Source organism: Atractosteus spatula, chromosome 14, assembly GCF_055471065.1.
Source record: "Atractosteus spatula isolate fAtrSpa1 chromosome 14, fAtrSpa1.hap1, whole genome shotgun sequence".
NCBI lineage: Eukaryota > Metazoa > Chordata > Actinopteri > Semionotiformes > Lepisosteidae > Atractosteus > Atractosteus spatula.
The window spans coordinates 29,393,632-29,415,478 of NC_142719.1; positions in this window are offsets into that span (position 1 = coordinate 29,393,632).

The window sequence follows — 21,847 nt, forward strand, 5'->3', positions numbered from 1 at the left end:
CGCATGATTGGGAACGCGCCGCATTCGTGCTACCATTCCTGTACCGCTTATTCAAGCAGGACTAAGCACCCTGCACTTTCAGTTTTTATGGGTTTACATGTGCCACTGGGAATAGCGTAGGACCATCTGACCAGTTCTGCATATCTCTCTCTGCTGACACATTGCATACCCAGGATTCCTGCACTGACGCCCTCCGCCGCACGGGTCGGTGAGCAGAGGCTCCGCCGTGCAGTCACTGCCCCAGCCCTCGAACGGGGAGTAGGCAGCACATGCGCGTACCATGTGACTCTCAGCGCTGGACATGTGAGAGGTTCTTTGGTGCACCTACAGTGCAACAAGGGCCAGCACTGGGAAATCCACACAGATAAAGGAGTGTGTTGGTGGGGAGAGGGGAAAGGACAGCTCTGCTGAGTTATTTTCTTTTATCAGTATCATTCCAAAGCAATAGAAGAGCACAATGACATTTTTGTTTCCTCCCAAAGTGCCCTCACTTGGTAAGTCTACCATAGGTCATTGATATTTCATTCAAAGTCCCCTCTTCCCTCTCACTGTTCATATGCCTATCAGCCTATCATGCACTGTATCACTGTTGGATGTGGACATTCAGGGTGGTACTCACAGACTTGTTTACAGCTAAGGCCCAACTTTAAACGAAGCAGCTTAGGAGAAAGACTAAGCAGACAGAGGAGTGCTATATTGTGGATTTTCCGCTAATCTCGAGCAAATTCTTTTTGTGGGTGTGGTTTTCTGCTTCTCCACCTTAGTGGTTTGCCTATGCTGGGCTCCACCATGCAGATGCAGAGACACACCCACTCACAGCAACACAACGCAGCACATGGACACTTCGTCACCCACAGCCACAACACTATACAGTACTGTGGGCATCTGTAACACACATCCACCGGCAGCCTCTTACCCACTTACTTGCCAGTGAGACCAGAAAACTGCTTACAAAGCTTGGCAATGAGGACTTAAAAAGCAGGGGAGAGAGAGAGCTGTCTGTCAGGCTAGCAGACTCAGCCATTAGGCAGAGCCTGTGAGGCTGTGGAGTACTAATTACTTTGCCCACATGTCCCTGTACTTAAAGGTCAAGAGAATCTCATCTAACACTGAGGTGTGCAAAATCGTCCCTGAACAGAAAAGTCTTTTCTCAAGTTCCTGTGTGCAATAGCTGTTTTGGGGTTGGGGTTTTGATTTCTTTGCTTTCCACCAATCAATTTGTCACAGATTAAACTTCTGCAGTAAAACATTGCCCGTCCAATGCAGGCTACGCAGACTGGTTGGAAAGGGCTTCAGCCAGAAGTTCAAGTGCTGAAAGCAGAAGAGTAACAGCTAAGCACCCGTGTCCTCAGAAGAAGATGAAAGCCAAAAACCATGGGGGAATCATGTGTTTCATTTAGCTCCGTACACTCTGGAGCTGAGGAGTTGAGAGCAGCTGAAGAGTTTTAAAACCGATTAGTATGTTTACTGGTTGTAAGTGGCATAAATAAAAATACAGAGGTTTGTTGTTAAAAAACACCAGCCCTGCCAAACACATTGACATGAGGCACACTTTGACTTGGAATCGGTGTGGCTGACACCAGGCATATTGTCATCTAAGCATGAGCCAGTGCATAGATGTGTTTACAAGTTTGTGAGAATTGTGAACCTCTGTGACCTCGTCTGTTAAGCAATTACTAACCCTTCACAACCCCCAGCCCCTCACCACTCAATACAAGCATTATTATGGTCAAAGTTTAATGCAGCAGCACACAGGATCAGAGCTGAATGCCTCCCCTTTACTCACTTGAGAGGTGAATTGTTAATCCCAAACAAGTTAAGTGTGTTACTGCAGTTACTGAATTACCCGCAATGGCTTTGCATAATTAACGTTGCACATGCTGTTCCTTCTGTGTGTGTGTGTGACACCAGCACTACTCTGTCAGAGAGCCCCACGCTGTCAACTAGGGCTCAGCCAGCAGAGTCCACAAGATAAAAACACTCAGAGAAAAGACAGTGGCAAACCCTTGTTTTTGATGCCTGATTTTTTTCCCTCTTCTAACAGACACAAAAATATTATAGGCTGTGCTTCATTTCTGCAGGATCATTTTTTCCATTCTCCATTCGCACTGTCACAGCTCCTTCGTGGAGTTAAGGAGCATCAGCACCCAAAGAGAGAAACATATAAAGAAGAAACCTCAGGCAGTGGCACAATCGCAACCTTTTTTTGCTTGTTTGTTGCTCGCTCCTTTTCAGCAGAGTGCAACAGAAACAGGTTTCCTCTGATTAAAACGCAAACGCCACCCTCCCTTCAAGCTCTCCCATTGGGCCGCAGGGGAGAGAGGGTGGAGGGGGGGCACATTCTCCTTCTGCAGGGCCTAATTGCTGGAAACAGTCCAGTAATTCAGCTGATTAAGCCCTTCACTCTTCAATCTGGCAGTAGATGGATGACCTGGCAGAGGAGGCCGAGTCTGGACTATGCTGCCCTGTGATTGGACCTGGTTAAGAAACAGTGGGGAGGGGGGGCGGGGGGGGGTGTACAGATCTGCTTTCACACACTGGAAGTGCTGACTGCATTCCTCACCAAGACGGCACCAGCAGCTGGAAAACACACTGCACATAAACACAATCCCTACCTCACATCCTGTTCCTCTGCTGCTTCTGTGTGTGTATATACTTTCTTTCTCCTTTTAAGGTGTCGTCAGTGCATTACATCTTAAGCCTGCCATCGGAATAACTGTTGTTGGCACTTTTCTCTCTCAGATTAGTTAAGCAATTGTGACATCCGGAACACACAGAAAATGGAGGAAAAAAAAGGTAGAGAATGCACAAAGCTCAGTGTTTCGTTGCTCTGTACGGAAAAAAAGAAAACTCTACACAGCAGTTTTTTTTCAAAGGGTAAAAGAAGTAGAAAATGACCATGGGCAGTGTACGACTGTAATACCTTATCTGGAAAAAACAAAAAAAGATAAAATACATGACAAACTGCTGAAAAAAATACATCCGAGAAAGTCTGCAGTGCGTAACAGATAGGGTTACTCCTCATTTATCAGCAGGATGGAAGTGCATGCCATGAATTAAGCCGAAGAGCTGCAGATTTCTCTACAGGGCCATAGATTACACCTGCGAGGAGTCTCCCAGTGAAGAGCTGTCAGAGCAGATTAGGCTCACAGTCTTTGGCTGTTCCTCTGCAGTAGGAAACACCAGCAGCCTGGCTCTGCAATATTGACCCCATCAGTGCCTTAGGCCCTATCACTCAGACACTGAGCCAGCAATACCCCTGGGAAAAGCTTACATGGATTCAGAGAAGTTAGTCTTGCTTTTTTCTCTCTTTTTTTGCTTGTCTTTTTGCTTAGTCGGAAGCCATAATTCGTACATCACGAAGCCAGATGGAATGGCTGCGCATCCACAAATAAAATTCCATCGCTCAGTTATCCAGATGGTGTTTTACCGGGGCTCTGCTCCTATCTGAAGTGCAGACAGGATTGCGATCTCCTTGCCGTGCAGGCTGACTTTTAACCAATCGCAGCCCGCTCTCCTCCCTAAAACACATTACACTCTCCCGGCAATGTCAATGTAAACAGCAGCGGTTTGTTTCTCTGGAAAGCAGTGTCAGAAACACTAGATCTCCTCGTATTTCTAAATAAAAAGGTATCTTGCATGGTAATCTAAATTAGGTCCTAAAATATTTGGCCAAGATTTGATGTTTTATTTTAACAGCTTCATCATAAATAGACTGATCCAGTACTGTAGATCAAGATGTAGGTAAAGACACACAACTTTTAAGCACTGGCAGGACGATGGTTTCCAATATGAAAAAGAAATGAGAAATAAGTTCAAGGAGTGAAGCTGCAAATAAATAACAATGCTTCTACTTCAAATTGACAGTATTTCTAATGCAAAAAGACCTGTACATAGTATACTAGCTGGAGAAGATAATATATGATACTATTCAAAAAATGTAACCGATTGCTGTGACAATTGCTTAGATCCTCACAACCTGATGACTCCCTCCCTCCTCCAGGCCAGGGAAAAGGAAGAGTCTATTATCTTCTGCATATGACCCTCTGTTCTCTAAATGTCACCAACACCCTTGTTATAGGAGGGGCTATTTCTTGTCTGTTTTGCTCAATTAAAAGAGCCTGATGTCTCAAATGCCTCCAATTATGTGAGCATCTGCCCATCCAGGATCATGGTATCAGGCTAGGAGCACTTATCCAAATGCTTCAAAACGTATTTGTTACTAGTGTCAAAAAGTTAAAGTATTACACATGCAGAAAACACCAAAATAGGAAAAATATAGATACGACAAGGAGAGAGGACATGTGAGGATATCATGTGGCTGAGAGATCTGAGAAGTCTTTTAGCCTTTAGACATGGGGACTCTTTATAACGTACAGAGAGTCACTCGTTACTCACCAGCAATGTGACAAGAGGTATATAAATAGATTGGCCAAGTAGATGATGTATGGACCTGCTTCTAGACTGCCGCCCTAGAGCAGTGCCACTCTTGGAAAGGCACATGGAAATCCAGTGAAATATCCTCTCTTGCCTTTTAATATTTAATGAGAGTAAGAAAAACAGGAGGCTCTCTCACAAGGAAAAGAGGAAATAAGGTCCTGAAAGATACAGTCAGCAGGGCTGAGGATTAGAACAAACAATGGCATCCTTTTAATGAAAAGACAATTATATCACTAATTTCCTGCTTACGCAGATCTTAGCAGGGAAGCTCATTTCTTGCTTTATCTGTGACATAGAAGAACTTTTTGGTTTACCTGGAGCAAAACTAAAATGAGAACAAGAAGCAATCGTCAGTGGCACTTCTGCTATCCCGAACTCTTCAGATAACATGGAACCTGCCTTCTGAACCATTCTGAGAGCATCAGCCTGCTGCCCTGTACCATTTGGGTGCCTTGATCCTGATTTCCTGAACCATTAGAGTCCTTCAAATCCACTGTCCGGAACTATTCTGAGCATAGAACCTGCTGTCCTGAACCATCATGAGAGCATCGAACTAGCTGTCCTGAACCATCATGAGAGCATCGAACCAGCTGTCCTGAACCATACTAAGCCCATTGAAAATGATAGTGTCTCATGCGAAAATGTTTCTAGAAAAGAAAAGCACTCTTGACACAATTGCTGTGCACTACCTTTCTTGGACTTCTTTTCTACTGTTCGGGTTAGTATTATTAATCCTTTTAACCATGTTCTAGTTCAAGTGAGACTGTAATTGCCGCCTACCATTCTAGAAAAGATGTGCAAATGTTTTATGGGTTGGCAGAGCCCATCAAATTAAAACCTGGAATGAAATAGCACCTTTTACTGCTGTCGTGCAAGTGCAAAACCATTTTTTGATTTTCAGACAGAGTTTAAATCTGACACTATTCTCTCCATACATGTAGGTAAATATTATGAGGGGGGTATGTGGCCCTCATTTACAGGGATGTCAGTCAGGTTTCTCACAGGTAATCTGACATCATCATGCTGCCTGTGTATAGTAGTCAGATCCTCACTGAATGGCTGCTTGATCTGTTTTCAGCTTTGCAAAAGGCACAGACTCTTTCTTAAGTTACGCTCAAAAGGCAGAAGAGTAATTTTTTACAACTTTTTAAGTAATGACATACAGTACTTGGCATGAGCAAATTACACAGAATTAGGTAACTAGGATAAAAGCTGTTGGCTTGCAGGAAAGAGCATGTAGCCTGAAATGGCTTGAACTGGTAAGCAATTACTTTTTCTAACCGTCATCCTTGTAATTGTCCTAGTGGTGTACCATTCCAGCACCATTTTCCAGCACCAACAAAAATGGAACAGGACGCCTGAAAAAATGTGTGCCAGAATTCAGCTCTGTCTTCCACACGTTGGAGCACTCTGATTACAGTGTCACATGGCAAGAGAATAAATGCAAGGCCTGACAATCTGCATACAGTTGGCAGTGCCCACCACTCCCGGTTAAATGAACATTATTCAGTCTGGAATTTAATATATTTCTCTTGGGAGCCAGACATTTGGTTTTGTGTTCTAATTCATCTTGGCTTACTACAAACCTGGACCAACATGTCACATATTCACGGCTGTGAATACAGAAACGTCAGTTTGCTTTTAAATAGACCTAATGCTAATACACTGCTGAAATCGTTCGTTTTGTGTGCACATAATCAAGGCATTGCTTATTTTTTTTATTTTAAAATTGCATTAAAGGAAATAGTAGTGCTGACGAGATACTAGGGCTCAGAGAAATACAGAAATGCTATCTCTCCTTCCTGACTTAATAATTTATCTGCGCTGCTCGATCATTTATTTATTGATACATACAGTGCAGGGGAAACTCAAGTTTCTGTACCTGAAAGTGCATCCCAGCTTAGTCTACACCCAACCCCCCCAATCCCCAGCACTAGATCGCACCAGCACAGCTCTATTGAATTACTGTAATCATATACTGCAGTATCTGAGAGAAGAAGGCCCATCTCTCTAATGTTTGATCTCTCTGTCCTTCACTTGAGTGCTTCGCTCTGCCACTGCTTCCCTCCAATTTCGAAAAGTCTCCCATTAGGGAAATCATTCACAGGCAGTATTGATTCATCCGACACTCTGACTCATGTGTTTGGACTGAAATATCATATCCGGTTTATTGACTTATTTTTTCTGTTCCACTCAGAAATGAGCAATTAGGATTATTTTCATTGTGACTATCAATTTATGCCTATGCCCTCCTTATGTGTTTTTCTCCGCTTTTTTCCTGGTATGCAGCCTGAAATAAACGTTGCATCCCCGAACATGCAGTAATCACAAATCGATGAAAAGATGAGAAGAACATTTCAAATGTATGAAGAGTTAGAAATACGTTAGGAGATTAGCATGTCGGAGATTCAGGAGGACTAATGTTCCCATTGTTTACAATGTATCTTCAATCACATTTACATACATCTTTAACTATTATTATTTTCCTTTATGTCAATAGTATCATGGGAGAAGTGGGAAAGTTGCTTTGGTAGTCCTGTCCTTCAGAGTGTTTGTGCAGTGCAAGACCTGCGGCCCTGGACTTTTTGCCCTTGACGAACCACGACCTGCGCCTACCTGCCCCTGCTTCCTCAACCAGACTCAGTGGGAGGGCTTTCCTCATACCTCAATATTGTGCCCCATGCCAGCATCATGATACAAAGGGAGCATTCATTCACACCTCCACTGACTCAGTCAACATAACCCAGAGGGAAAGTTTAGACAGGGACAATCTTCCACACTCCACAATCTTGTCTCTGCATGTGATCCAATTATAGATGTCCATCACCTTCATGTCCGCCCTCCAGCTCCTGCCACCCCTGCCTCCAAACACGGCGTACTTGGCTTCTACAAACCTAGAGGCCAATATCTCAAAGGGCCAGGGACCGAGAAAATCAAGACCTGCCTTCTCCATCCGTGCTGAAACAGGTTTTGGGGGACAATTACCAGTTTAAAACATGATTTCCTCATTGCTTTTTAATTTAAGAAAAGGGAAGAAAGAGTATCAGTGGTGAAGGATCCATTATCCTAGCAGAAGGGCTGCAAATTTAGTACTATACCCCTGAGCCTGGTACTGTACCCAAATTTATCTAGCTATCATACATATTCTAGGTATGTAAATGGGCAAACTGGACACTCTGCAAGTCACTTTGTATAAAAGTGTCACCAGAGTACGTTGATAAGGAAGAAAGAAAAGTATAAGGTAATGATTTTATTTTCAAAGATCAAACATATTTTACAGATATCTCATTCTGTACACAGGCTGTCCTAATTTACCAACCATTTTTTTCTGGGAATATTATTTCAGTGTCAAACATGAATGGACAATTTTCTTTGTTTCTCAGAGGTTTCTGTGGATAGTGAGAGACCTCTTGGTACAGGTGTGTCTGTCTCTGTGAATCATGCCTGTCATGTTCAGGAGCAGGTCATCATTCAACCTGAAATTACATCGCTGAAGTATTGGAGGTGGCACACTAGGGTGACCCTAACACTTTGCATTTGCCAGGTGGCTATGACACAGGAAGGGATTTTAAAACTGACCTTGAAGTGACAAGAAATTAATGGGCAAATTAAGCACTGCTCCTTTGCTGAGATGGATATTGGTGTTTAATGAGAATACATGGTGAACATGCAGGGCTGATCTGGTGTGCTCTATTCCTGTCATTGATCAAATTGAGTGAACAGCTGATCAATGTGATTTATCTGCCCAAGAGAGCCTTTGCACATGAGGTTTTATATGTGATTTTTCTTTAACTGTAAAAATAAACAGTGACGAAGTAAATAAACAATGAAATACAGCTTTTCAGCGGTACTATGTCTCAGCAAGGTAATAAAGCAAACTAAATTTAGTAATGGTAGATTCAATAGTAAAGCAACAATAAACATTAAAAGTAGCAGTAATCATAAAGCTTCATTTAAACATTAATGCTATTCGATTTAGATTCTCAAAGTATCCCAGGAAAAATGGGCTCAGAGTCATACTGGTTTTATCAAGTCACATGGTGCCTGACATGGGCCTGGAATGCTGAGGCATGTGATGTGGGGAGAAGATTACAATGTCATCATACCACTGTTGCAGCTTAGTGTTATCAGCAAGCCCGCAGCATGGGAGACACTCATGAGATATATGGGGTGGAGGAACTGCTATGATGTGGGGTGGGTGGATCTTGCAATCATCAGACACCTCTCCTTATTTCAGAGGATGTGGCAATGGACAAGCCCAACGCTGGGATCGTAGAGACATGTTTAAGCCAGAAATGAGTCGGGTTCGCTCTCCGACAGGACAGCACAGATGCTGCACATGCCCAACCAGCTTTCCTTCTGTTTCTTTGGTGAATCCTCCTCGGCCACTGCCTGTCCCTAGCACAGCCTGAGCACCACTGGATTGAGCCCCAGCAACTGTGGTCCAATCCATTTTCTTTCCACCCTTTTGAAAACGCTAACAAACTCCTGGTATATTGGGACTGACCCATTGTACACTTCAGCATTTTCCTTAGCTCAGTTTTAATAGTAAATCTAAAGGCGAGCTTCTATCATGTTTGGCCACTAGGGTGAAAAACAATGCTTCTTCTAGATTATATGAAATAGATGTGTAATTCAGCATATCCAGAGCAGCTCTGGTAGAGCAGTGTGCTCGTCTCTTGAGCAGCTCTGCTGCAGCGAAATCCTACAGGAATGAATGACAGACTTAGTCGGCTGGGGGGGGGGGGTAGGTCAACAGAAGGAGAGGCAGATGCCTCCGTCGTAGATGCCTGGAAGCGAATAATTATTCCGATAAAAATAAGCACGCCGAGGCACAGCAGCGAAGGGAGGCGTCTGGATTTGGGGAATACCTCATCAGGACAGAAATCTGTCAGCTGAAAAGGAAGTATAATTGCTGAGGTTGTGCAGCTTTGCTCCCACTCTTCTTTGCGTGAGAGGGGATAAGAATGAAGACCCGCGTCACACTGAAGTGCTTTCTCCTGCTTGTTAAGATAATCAGCCTCGTTAAAGAATCATGAGATCCGTAAAGCTCTGAACGTCACAGTTTCTGCAGCAATACGGCTTTTGGAACTGAGCTACGTGTTTTGTTTTTTTTAAACTTTGCACATTTTGAAGCTACAGTACTATTCTGTTTCATGCAACAGTGAACCAGCTATGACAACTACCAAGGAAAGCTTAGACACAGCTGAGCTTTAAAGACACAGCTGAGATACTCTCCTTACGCACAATGGCATACAACAGCAGGTTTCCATAAGCAATGCTTAAGTTTGTCAGTCTGGATAGAGTAGTGTGTGCATAGATTCCTGGGAGTGTCCTTCCACAGTGATTCGGAATGCAGAACAGGGAAAGGATGTCTATATCTTTTAAAACCCTATTTAAGTCTGACTTCAGGCCTCTGAAAGAAGAGTGTAATTCCAATCTGCCTGTCATTTTAAAATGCAAGCCAACATGCACTATGAACCAAAGAGGGGGTACTCGATCCTGCAGTGTTTTTGCAATTTGGACTGGAACACATACAATCAGGAGCCCCTGGGATTAATGCAGTAACGCCGAGAAAGGCTTCTCTGTTTAAATATGGCATTCCTTTCCACATTCTTACCTAAAGTACAGTTTCCCACGTGCTGGGGGACAAAGATAAAAAAAAAACATTGATTGTTTTAGGCATTAATACAAAATGTCTCAAGGGTCTACCAAAACACATCTATGAACGTTCTGCATTGGAAGGCTGTATCTGTATCTAACATAGTGGCAAATAGACTCATTATGCACAAGACTGCGGTGCTGCCACCGGACAGCAGAACCCATTAACAGCATGGATGTGACAGCCATTAGGACTATGCTATGACTTTCTACATTCATTTTGACAATAGGTGTCTTCTTTAATAAAGGGAAAAAGTCAAGTGCAACCTAGACTTTAACAGGTCTGCATTGCTTAAATGGCTAAAGTTATTTAATAAATAAGATAATTTATTGATTGAGAAAGTGGATATACTGTTGGACATATACTAGAGTACACATTTATGGCACAAATTTGAATCCATTGTCAAACTGGTTCCACAAATCATGACTCACGTGTAAAAAGGCAGGGAAAAGAGCGTTTCTATTTCCAGGATGAACTATAAATTATTAAAGAAACTTTTATTTTTACACAATACAATACATTTCCATTTGAGTTTTCCCCTCTTTGTGAAGTACAGTAGGCTGGTCGGAGATGATGAAGCCCTCTAGTGGAGAGATCTTTTTACCACTGGGAAACATTTCACAGAGGTACTTTTTGCATTTAAAATACAGAAAGAGGCTGCAAGTAGGCATATAATGTGAGGTAATGATTTGCTTTAAAAAAAGCAGCCTGTTTGGCTGTGCTTTTTAAATACATTACCCATTCCTCTCATTTGTTAGGGCTCTCCTTTCATTTTAAAAAAGCCGACTGCAAGTCTAGCTCATATGTGCAGAACATAGAGTAAAATCATTCAAAATAAAAATGCAACATTTCTTTCAAGGATTGGCAAATCACACTTATGTGCCGTGTTCCTGTGCTGTACTGTTTTAACAGGCAGATTTTCCTTCTAATACTGAATGATGACTATAATGTTTAATTGAATCAGCATACATTTGCAAACATGATTAGCAGATGTGAGTGTAAGTTTTCAGCAGATGAATATAGATAATTTTATCCCTGGCATGATTTGCATAATTGGGGCCTAATGGGCATTGAATCCAATACTTGGCTGCCAGGCAACGCACAGCCTGGTTATGAGTTTTAAAGACAGCTGTGGAGTTGTCTTGAGGAACAGCACAGGGCTAACACACTCCAGAACTATAGTGGATGTATACAGGGAAATTGGAAAAAAACTCTCAGTGCCTGCTTTTAGTGAAAATTAATTTGTTAAATATAATGCTTTCTATAGGGCACAAAATGAGAACATAAGAGCTTTTGTTGCTCTTCTAAAAACAACCAAAATAATAACAAATCAAACTGGGTTCTAATTGCACTGCAGTGTTGAACAGAGCCATACAAAATTCAAACTACCCCTTCATCTGATGCCATAGGTGCCTGGAAAACTGCATGAAAAAGGGATGTTGGATGTTTTGTTGTTTTCTTCTTAGCTTAATAGCTCACAGTACAGCAAAAATAACTTATTATAACCCCAAGAGTGATGTATAAACCTAAGTAATATAACCACCTCAATTCCATTCAAATCCAGATTCAAGACTTATAAATAATTCTATATGCATGGATAATACTGCATATTGAGTTGTACACTTGAAAATGCGGCTAATCTACAATTCACATTGTAAGATATATATTTATGTACATGTATATATTCATGTGATTTTGTTTTGCTTGGTTATATTTTATTAATGTGCTAAAGCATATGAAATTTGTCATCTGGCATTTATTGTGCTCTTTATCTGCTGATCCTATATGTCTTTTCTATAAGAGTTTTCCACCTGAAGTCGTGCGAAGATGCAGCAGCCTCTCTGATATTATTTATTTATGTTTCAAGCTGGCAGACTAATATGTCAGAAAAGTGAAAGGAGAAGCTGTTTAATATCCTTCCACTGCTGGATCAGCAAAGGCAGCCCTGGGCTGAAGTGAAGCACAGGCAGTAGAGAGCAATCACAGGGTTTATCAGCTATAAGAGAACCAACTTAGATTATTTTGTCTTTCAGTTTTGCCGTGCTTAGAAAGCATGCGCCTATATGTTTCGGCACAGTTTGCCAGAGCTTTTATACTCCTTTGCCCACACCTCTTCATGCTTTACATGACTGTTCTGTGTCTTTTAACACTTGTTTAGAGGCACTTGTATCACCTCACCCAATGGGCCACCTGAAGACTCCTGTCTAAAACATCTACAAAGATTCAGTCTCAGTCCCTGTCACCTGGGGAAAAAAAGTTTTTGCTAATGACAACAACCTAAATCAATATATTCCTCACACTCTTATAGCGCTTTTCTGGACACTCCACTCAAAGTGCTTTACAGGTAATGGGGACTCCCCTCCACCACCACTAGTGTGCAGCTCCACCTGGATGATATGATGGCAGCCATAGTGCTCCAGTACGCTCACCACACACCAGCTACTAGTGGGGAGGAGAACAGAGTGATGAAGTCAGTTCATATATGGGGATTATTAGGAGGCCATGATTGGTAAAGGCCTGGGAGAAATTTGCCCAGAACATTGGGGTAACTTCCCTATGTTTTCGAGTAACGCCTTTAATGACTATAGAGAATCAGAACCTCAATATCATCTGAAGGAAGGCAACTTTTTTATGGTATAGTGTTCCCATCACTATACTGAGGCATTAGGACCCACACAGACCATAAGGTGAGCGACTCCTACTGGTCCCACTAACACTTCTTCCAGCAACAGCCTTAGCTTTCCCAGGAGGTCTCTTATCCAGGTACTGGCCAGGCTCACACCTACTTCAGTGAGCTTCCAGCTGAGAGTTGCAAAATGATATAGCTGCTGGATTACAAACACACTATGTAATAAGAACCTAATGATAAATTTTATCAGTTAAAGGGTGGTACAGTGGTTAGCCACACAGTTGCTGCCTCTCAGCTGTGGAGCCCTGTGTTCACTTCTGGACCTGGGCTTTTATCTGTGTGAAGTTTGTATGTTCTCCCCGTGTTCATGTGGGTTTCATCTGGGTGCTCTTGTTTCCTCCCACAGACCAAAGATATACTGGTAGGTTAACTGGCTTCTAGGAAAAGTGGAGTGTGTGCTTGTCTGTGTGTCCACCCTGCGATGGGCTGACGTTCTGTCCAGCGTGCACCCTGCCTTGCCACTTTGCTTGCTGGGATAGGCTGTGACTCCCCTGTGACTCTGAATTGGAAGAAGCAGTTAGAGACTGAATTGATGTATCAGTTATGGATTTCAGTCATGATTCAGTGGTTATTTTGCTTTGAACAACTTGGAAGGTGTGTGGAGCCAGTAATATCCCATTGTTATAAGACCTTTCCATGCATTACTAGGAATATCACTCTCCTATGAGGAGCAACGAGTTGCAATTAGGCACAAACCAGAAGTACATATTGGAATGCATGTAACTTTCAGCACAAACCTACAGCCCTACCAACTGGGACAGATCTCTGTGTAGAGCAGTACTGTGTGCATATTTACATCCTGCACCTGGGGTTTGGGATCCCATAATGCTTCAGAGCATCTGCTTTGTTACCTCATTATAGTATTTCAATATGTCCTCTACAGCAATTAAATAACAGTAGTACGCTGACCTCAAAGGTCCTGCAATAAACAGAGCAAAGGGAGACAAGCAAGCAGAAGGATGAGAGCAGCACATTCCACATTGCCACTAGCAACCAGTTTCCGAGCTCAAACAGGTGTGGATTCCCAGGTTTAACACTGAAAGGCTGCTGGGAAGAGGACTTCCCCAGACGCACAGCCCAGGCACCATTTGATTCCAGCAGAACAGAGACAAAGATACTGTCACATCTTACACATTGCCCTGGGGGATTCTTTTGGAAATGCACACGCAAAATAAAACAAATAATAAGGAAAAAAAACTGAATGAGTAAAATGAGCAAAGGTGGAGTGAAGATTATTGACCAAAAGGTCACTTTGATTCATAGAGGGCACAACAAAAAAGGAAACAAAATGGCGTCTTCATCCTCCAGTGATCCAGAGGTAGGAAGAAAAATAACTTGAGGCTTGTTTCTTAGCCTGAAGTTTCCAGCAGACATTACCATTCAGCTGGGACCCGGCAGAGCAGCCTTTCCTGATTGTTCAAAGCCACATGGGAGGAGAGATACCCACCCCTCTCTGGTGACATCAGTGCAATGTGCAGGAATGGGGGGTGGGAGAGTGTCAGTAACGGCACATCTCAGACAGGATGTTGATTGCGTGGCAGCACATAGTAACACAGCCTTCAGTGCGTGCCGTTTAGCATCAAGTAATTAGGCAATACAACTGCAGAAAAGAAAGAATGAAACAGAAACCAGAAATATAGCAGGTGACCTAGCTGTTATTTTTCTGATTGGATGTAACCTAAGTGATTGATTGGCACTAAAGTAAACAGACAAAAGCAGTTTCTGCAGTATGGTTTTCCCAAGTTTTTACATAATTTACTAAAATTCTATTAATATAATTCATATATTAATAAGAAGCACTATTATGTTCAGTTGGTATTGATATTCTCATAGCATGTTAATACTATCAACATTTATCCTGCTGTCCTATCCTGCTAGTTTAAGACCATAGAGTGAACTTCAATGTTTGACACCAACCTCACCTTGTCACCACGCTAGCCTGGCTGTGCACACGGCTGTTTGGTTTTGGAGTCTAGCTACTTTCGCTGAAATTTAATGAGGGTTTCAGAGCCAAAAAGACAACAACCAACAGCAAAGCGAAGTCCCCTGGAGAGGCTTCCTTAGCCTTGCAAATGGAACTAACCAAAGAATCTGCCGTGTCTTTGTGCTGGACTGCCATTCTCTGGAGTACAGTACAGTGTGTGTTTTAGATTAAGCTAAGAGGCTCTGTGCAGGATAGGAAGTGCGGAGAGTTAAGTGTTCTTTGGGACCTTCAGTGTTCTCCAATTCTCTCTGGCTTCCTCTCATTGTGAATAAATGTTCTTTTATATTGTTTGGTTTGGCAGATACATTAAAAAAAAATGAAGCATGACCCCTTCTTATTTACTCCCCCCGTCCCTTTAGTCTTGAGAAAAATCTCTTTCAATGAAAAGCATCCTTAGAAAAGCATAACAGCATATGAAAGGATGCAAACGGGTGAAGTTCATAGTGTACGTTAGGTAGCTTAAGAGTCAAGTGAAACTAAAATTACAACCCGCCATTTCTCAAAGGTGCCCTGACTTTGGGACTCAATCACCTGGTCGAGAACCCTTTACAGATACTCACCACTCTTTGTGTAAAGAAGCCTTCCCTAATTTCTGTCTTAAATGGACTCTCTTTTGATTTTCTGCTGTGACCCTGTGCCCTTGATTCACTACTGACTGTGCAATAGTCTCCTGACAGGGTTATCTCTTTCTGTACCCCTTAGGAAGACACTACGTGATACTTGAATCTGATCTTTTCTTTGTCTCCTTTGTTCCAATTTGAAGAAATTTAGCGCTATTAGTCTGTTCCAGGATCAGGATCAGGGATCACTCCTGTTACTCTTCTTAAAACTCTTTTGAGTCCTATAATGTCCTCTTGGAGGTACAGTATGGTGGTCAAAACATAACACAATATTTGAAGTGAAGTCTTAATAGTACATTGTAAAGTTTGAGCATAACATTATTGAATTTAGATTACACACTTTTCATTATAAACCACAGTAAAGATGTTTCTCTCTTCATCTCCAACACATACTGTACAGCACGCTACAGCTTTAGCCTTTCATTGCATGAAAGCACATCGTCCATTAGCTGTATCCATTTATTTGTCTTGCAGAAAAAAACACTTTATAGCCATAGGTCAGTTGAACTGGGGCTCCGCATTTTCTTTTGAGTTTCAGGAGTATCCCATCGATGTCTTTAGAAAAGATCAATTCAACATTAGAAATGCTTTTTTGACAGCAGACAGCCAAACCATACACTCCAAACAATCTACAATATCCCTTCTGGACTCAGCCATGACTATATGCACTATCTCTGTATGCGTAAACCCTGCTTTTCCTTGGCCATGATTTGGAACATGCTTATTTTTGCATGAATACCTCTCCATGCATGACCATACCATTGCTGGTATTTGTGCCTGATTACACTTTACCTGCCTGCTACTATGGGGCACCAATACAACCTTTCAACAGAAAGGTTACAACTGTAATGATCTCACTGGCAGGAGTGAAAACCAGGTGCTGGAAAGAATAACTTGATGGTTAAATATTATTTTGTACAGCCTGCTGAGACCAATACCTCCTTAAAAAGGAACATCTGTACGAGCTCTTTGCGACCAGTTTTAAAAAGAACATTTTTTTTGCCAGCAAGGCCACTGTGAATTGATGCCCTTTTGCATATTTCTGTGAGGAGGTGGGCTGGGGTAGGATCAGGAAGAATCATTTGAGGGTTTAATTGTGAGTGGCTGCATCCATTCCATAGCCAGTCTCTTCCGCGGGCGATGAAGGCTCTAGCCCACAAACAGCGTAGCCTGTGTGCAACCCCATAACAGCTGCCTTCTTTATTAATTCATTGCTGTTTAATTTTTGTTCACAGTTAAACATCTAGGGAGATGATGTGTGCAGTGGCTTCACACGGCATCCCCGAGGACTGAAGGCTGTGAGGGAGTGATCGCTGTCAACCCAACTTGCGCAGCGCTGGGCGGCACACCTGAAACCCATTATCGTGGTCACTGAGCAGGACTCCTTTCCTCTCATCACAGACACGTGTGATTTGCAGTCCTTCAAAGACGGAAAGACGCTCCAGGCATCTCCAAAAAAAAAACGTTTCCTGCTCTCGTGTTCCCTACCGTCAAGACTGTGGCTTATTATTTACCCAGTAAATTGACGTGTATAGATCTTTTTGGAAGAATCAGCAGGTACCCAATTAAGGCTGCGTTTCTCATCTCTGTATAACTTGTCCCACTTTGCTCTTTTAGAGACGCTATATGACATTTAAGGAGGGAGGAAAATAGAAGATTTTTGTGAACACGAGGTCACAGTGGAAATTAATGCCACACTTCACATCCTGTAACTCAACTTACAAATTTAGTACCCCGCATGTCTTTCGTACAAGTTAATTAGCAATCTTGCACATCAGAAAGCAATAACCTGATGGAAAGCGTTTTCTTAGATACTGAATTGTTATATCTTCATTAAATGAAACATAACACCATTCTAACACATTTAGTATTTTATCTTTTTAAACAATATCCACATGGAATTTCTGATCAAATATGAAGTAGCTAATCAAAATATGTTTTCTCATGTATGGTCATAAACTATAAACAAGTTCTGCTTAATTATAATAAATCTTAGGTTTTTTTTTCAAATGTGAAAAAATAAGTTTATATGCTTGTCCTAGATCACAGTTACCTGTCATAATAAGCTATATTCACAAACCCAGTGTAGTTACTCATCCTACCTCATTCCCATTTCACTATAATTCTCTGTATCATTCAAGTAAAAATCAATGACCTTTCAAGACTGACATATACAGAGTCTATTTTTAATCGCCAAGATTGCTTGATCTGTACAAATTTATTAATAGCTTGTGGTATGGAGCCAAGAAGGCTAAGTCCTAAATGCCTTCCGAATCACCATGAATCATTCATTTATACAAAGCTTTTCTTGCTAGATAACAAGCACCCTAGGTAAGGAATTAAACCCCCATTTAACAATCAGAAACATTCCAGTCAATTGGTTGCTATTGGCAACTGCAAAGATCATTTGGCTATGTAAATTTTAAGCAGCATCAGTGTGAACCGAGCATATTGCTTTTATTAAGGGCTACAAGAGAAATCTCCGAGACCTCTAACCTCACGTTCTTGTTCCTGTTATCTTTTTTCCACTCAGGCAGAAATGACCTGGACGTTGTTTTGCAGCCAGCTACATTCGACGTTTGTTGTGAGGCTGTGTCTCAAAGAGGCCTTCCAAATCCTGTAAAAACATTCCTCAGAATTGCAGAGGATTGGACGAAGGATCTGAGAAAATTATGTTCTGAGCAAAAAATGTTCTACGTATGAAACAAGGCTACAGAGCTACCCTTGCAAAAGGCTGCAACCCAGCAGGTCATACAGGACTTTTTTAATTTGCCAGAACCTAAATTACATTAAACAGGTCCATTTAAAGCCAGTAATTACATCAATGAGGTGTTGAAGACCTCAGGTGGAATGCAAGTTTGCAGGCACTGCGGCCCTTCTGGATTAGAGTTGGGCATCCTGAAATATCTAATAATATAATCCACATGTACAAGGGTATATCTGGCATAAGATATAGTGTATGCAATAGATTCATTTATTTTTATACTACATGCATTTACCAGGTGATGTTTTTTGTATAGCGTGACAGGAGATCGCTATTCTCAGAGCTCTTGTGCTACTGAGGACTAATCAAAAACAGCTTAAGCACGACGCAGGCCTCTCTCTGTGCTTTATTGCTGCAAGAAACACTGTGCACTTCTCTGTCAATTCCTTTTCCAGTTACCCGTGCTCCAGCCTTTTTTTTGCAGACAACTGCATGCAAACCAGATTGAAAGAAGACAAATCTGGTATTCAAAATGGATGGCTACATGGTGCATACTTTAAAATTCATACAAGGAACTGCTAAGATGATTTATTCAAACATTCCAAGAAACAAGAAAGTCCTGGGGAGCTAAAATGTTCGAAACAAAAGTTGCATGTTTAAATATAAACATTAGATCGAACAGAAGGGTACACTAGTCAACATATTACACAAAAAACAAGAGTGACAAGACAAGTTTAGCTTCTTGAGCAACGGGCAAGCTTCTCGAAAGTATAGTTCAATACCTACCAATCCCCGACTGGTTAATGTGGTGAATTATGGCCAGTTCTCATTAAGGACACCCTTTAGTGAATAGAAATGTGGTGGTGGACACACATATATACAGTGAATAACCTAAAACAAAACAAAGAACTTTGCTCAAATAACATCTCCTTTGAAAATTAATGCAATGGATTTAAAACAACCAGACAGACAGATTTTGCAGACTCGAAGCTACTGAAATTCGTCATGGTTTTACACCAACAGCAGAGAAAAAGTAATGCTTTGCAACAGAGAAACATTGCTGTTATCATGATACTGTCCCCTTGGACAAGAACTTGTTGTTTTTCAGCAGATTTTGTGCTGTGTAATTCAAAGACACTTCTATAATGTGTTGTCTCAGTGTTATGTCTTGATAGAGAATCTTGCAGGCTTGCAGTAAGCCAAAGCATGACATCTGTGTGATTCAGCGCACTCCCAGGAAAGCAGTCTTGTACTTTATGCTGCATTTACTTACTTATTAGCATTCACCAAGTCCTCGCAGTGTAATATTTCTTGTTAGGACTAGGGGTCCTATTTGTGTTGTTTCAAGCGACAGTGCGAAAGAGCTGCTGCATAAACTCCACTGGATGTCTGGACATTGCGGCGAGCACCAACAGCCACATGACTGGAAAAATGGCTCTTCAAGAATTTGTGGACACTATGAGCTCACACACTACGTTCATCCAGCTCAGGGGCAGGATTGGAGCACTCATTCTGGAGTAACTCGACACAAGAAGGAACCCCGTCACGCATTATTGTATAAAGTGACTTGCAGGGGTTATTGGATTCGGCTGACATATCTTTGCTCCACATGGGAGGCAATATGTTCTCCATCAGCTGGTCCTGAATCGCGGCCTAGCCAGTGGAGGAAGCCAAAAATTGGATTTTCACATTCTCATTGCATTCTAACGCAAGAGCACTTTGTGTTTGCTTCTTTGTATTCCTCTCTTGTTTTCGAAAGTTTCTTCTGGCATTCCCTGCCTTCTCCTGGCGGTGATAGTTCTCCGAGTGCTGGGAGATCTGGCACAAGACAGGGCAGTATGGAGGCGCCAGTCCCACATCCCCCTGCCACCCCCAGTTTTGCTGAGACTCATAGTCATAGTGACACGTTGAGGGAAGTCCAGAGCCCTGAGCAAGCATGCAAACCTCCTTGCACATCAGGAGATACGGCTACTGAGCTAAGTGAGTGTTGCTACTTGCTCAAGGGCCAGCCTGAGTGAGAACATAATGAACTTGGGAGAAACATACACAGCGGGCTTCCTTCCAGGCTACTGGAAAAAGGGAATATGAGATACCATCTGGAGGGTGGCTGTCCTGCAAATAACACCCAAAATGGCCCCCACAAAAGCTCTCCCTCAGAGCACTTGTCCATAGCGACATTCTCTGTTGGATATTCTGAAGAAGGAAATCAGAGAAAACCGAAAGAGGCAGGAACCTTCGCATGTTAAAATTCTGTGCCATTCATGATCATGTGCGTCTCGGTCCTGTATGTGAATTTTAGAGTTGGCTGAACTATGCTCACAGGACACTCACCGATACGTTTGTCTACTCCTGTCCCCTCCTATCTGGGAGTGAAGTAGTGTGCGTTCGATTCATCGCCCAAATATTTTACAGTGGTTGAAGACTTCCCTTTTTCTGCAACAGGAGCGGAGGTTGGAGAGGGGTGAGAGGGAAGATTAATCCTCATCTATACGGAATAAACCTTGTAGAAGGGAGTTAATTATTCAACATAATGTGGCTTTATTATGTCATGAATCAAGCCTGTATTTGGGGACATTGCTAAACCTGTACTATTGTGACAAGCAGATTATACAACTACAAAATGCCCCATACAACAGGAGGTGGAATGCTTTCCTGACTGGAAATATCAATCAGCTCGCAGGGGGACTGTGATTTAAACAGGCAAGAGGCAAAACCTGGGTTTAAGAGGATTAAACCATACATGAATGATTTTGCTTGCTATGTTACGAATAGATTTAGGAATATTTATTTACGTGACATTTAGCTTTTAAAGCTAAATTATGTTTAGCAAAAAAGGAGGCCAGCACTAAGCTCTTTAACTATTGTATCAATCCAAATTATAAAACGCTGAATAGCAGCACAGTTTTCTACAAACGGAAAAGCTCTAAACGTGGAGAGAAAACTTCGTCCTGTCCTCCACACGCCCAGCTGTTCATCGTGAAGCAATACCTCCATCTAGTGGATTACTATTGAAAACGAATCTGAAGAGGTGTTTTTTTTCCTGCGGACAATTGCACAGTTCTCATTATCAGTTGTTTGAAACAGGTTTCAGGTGATACAATATTTAGAACTCTTTCGTAAAATGTTTGAATAAAATAAGCTGTACAATAAAGGGAGAAAAAAGTAAAATGCCCTATGGAAACCTGGGGATGAGTGTACACAGACTGTAACTTCTGAAATGAGGCAGATCTGGAGTGACAAAATTGGCACAGACCCCAGTAAGTGGTGATGTTCTCATAGACTGTATATGCACTTGTTGATCAGGATGACACATCAGCTCCTCTCTAAGTCTAGATTCTCAGCCATCATAGTCCTGACAAAATGAGAGAATTGTTCCAGCAGATTTTTAATTCTCTACTATCTTTCGTTGGACATCCTCCTTGTTGATCACCCCTTCAAAAATGAATGTCAAAGGGTCAAAGGTCACAGCAGGAAACATGGCTTTTCAGAATAAAAGCCAGAAGGACGCCACACAGCACTACGGACAAGAATCAGTTAACAGTGATACGTTTGGCATCTACCTGGGAGCTAGCTCCCTCACCTGCAGGCCTGTTGCTTTTTCTTCTTCTGGATGTCGCCATGGCTCCTTTCTCTAGTTGCCTGGCAACAGGCCCTGGAAACCCAAGTGGCTGCTATTGACTTCATATGGGAAGTGACTTCCTGCTGATTCTTTTCAATTAAAGAATTTAGACCACAGTGTTTAAATAAA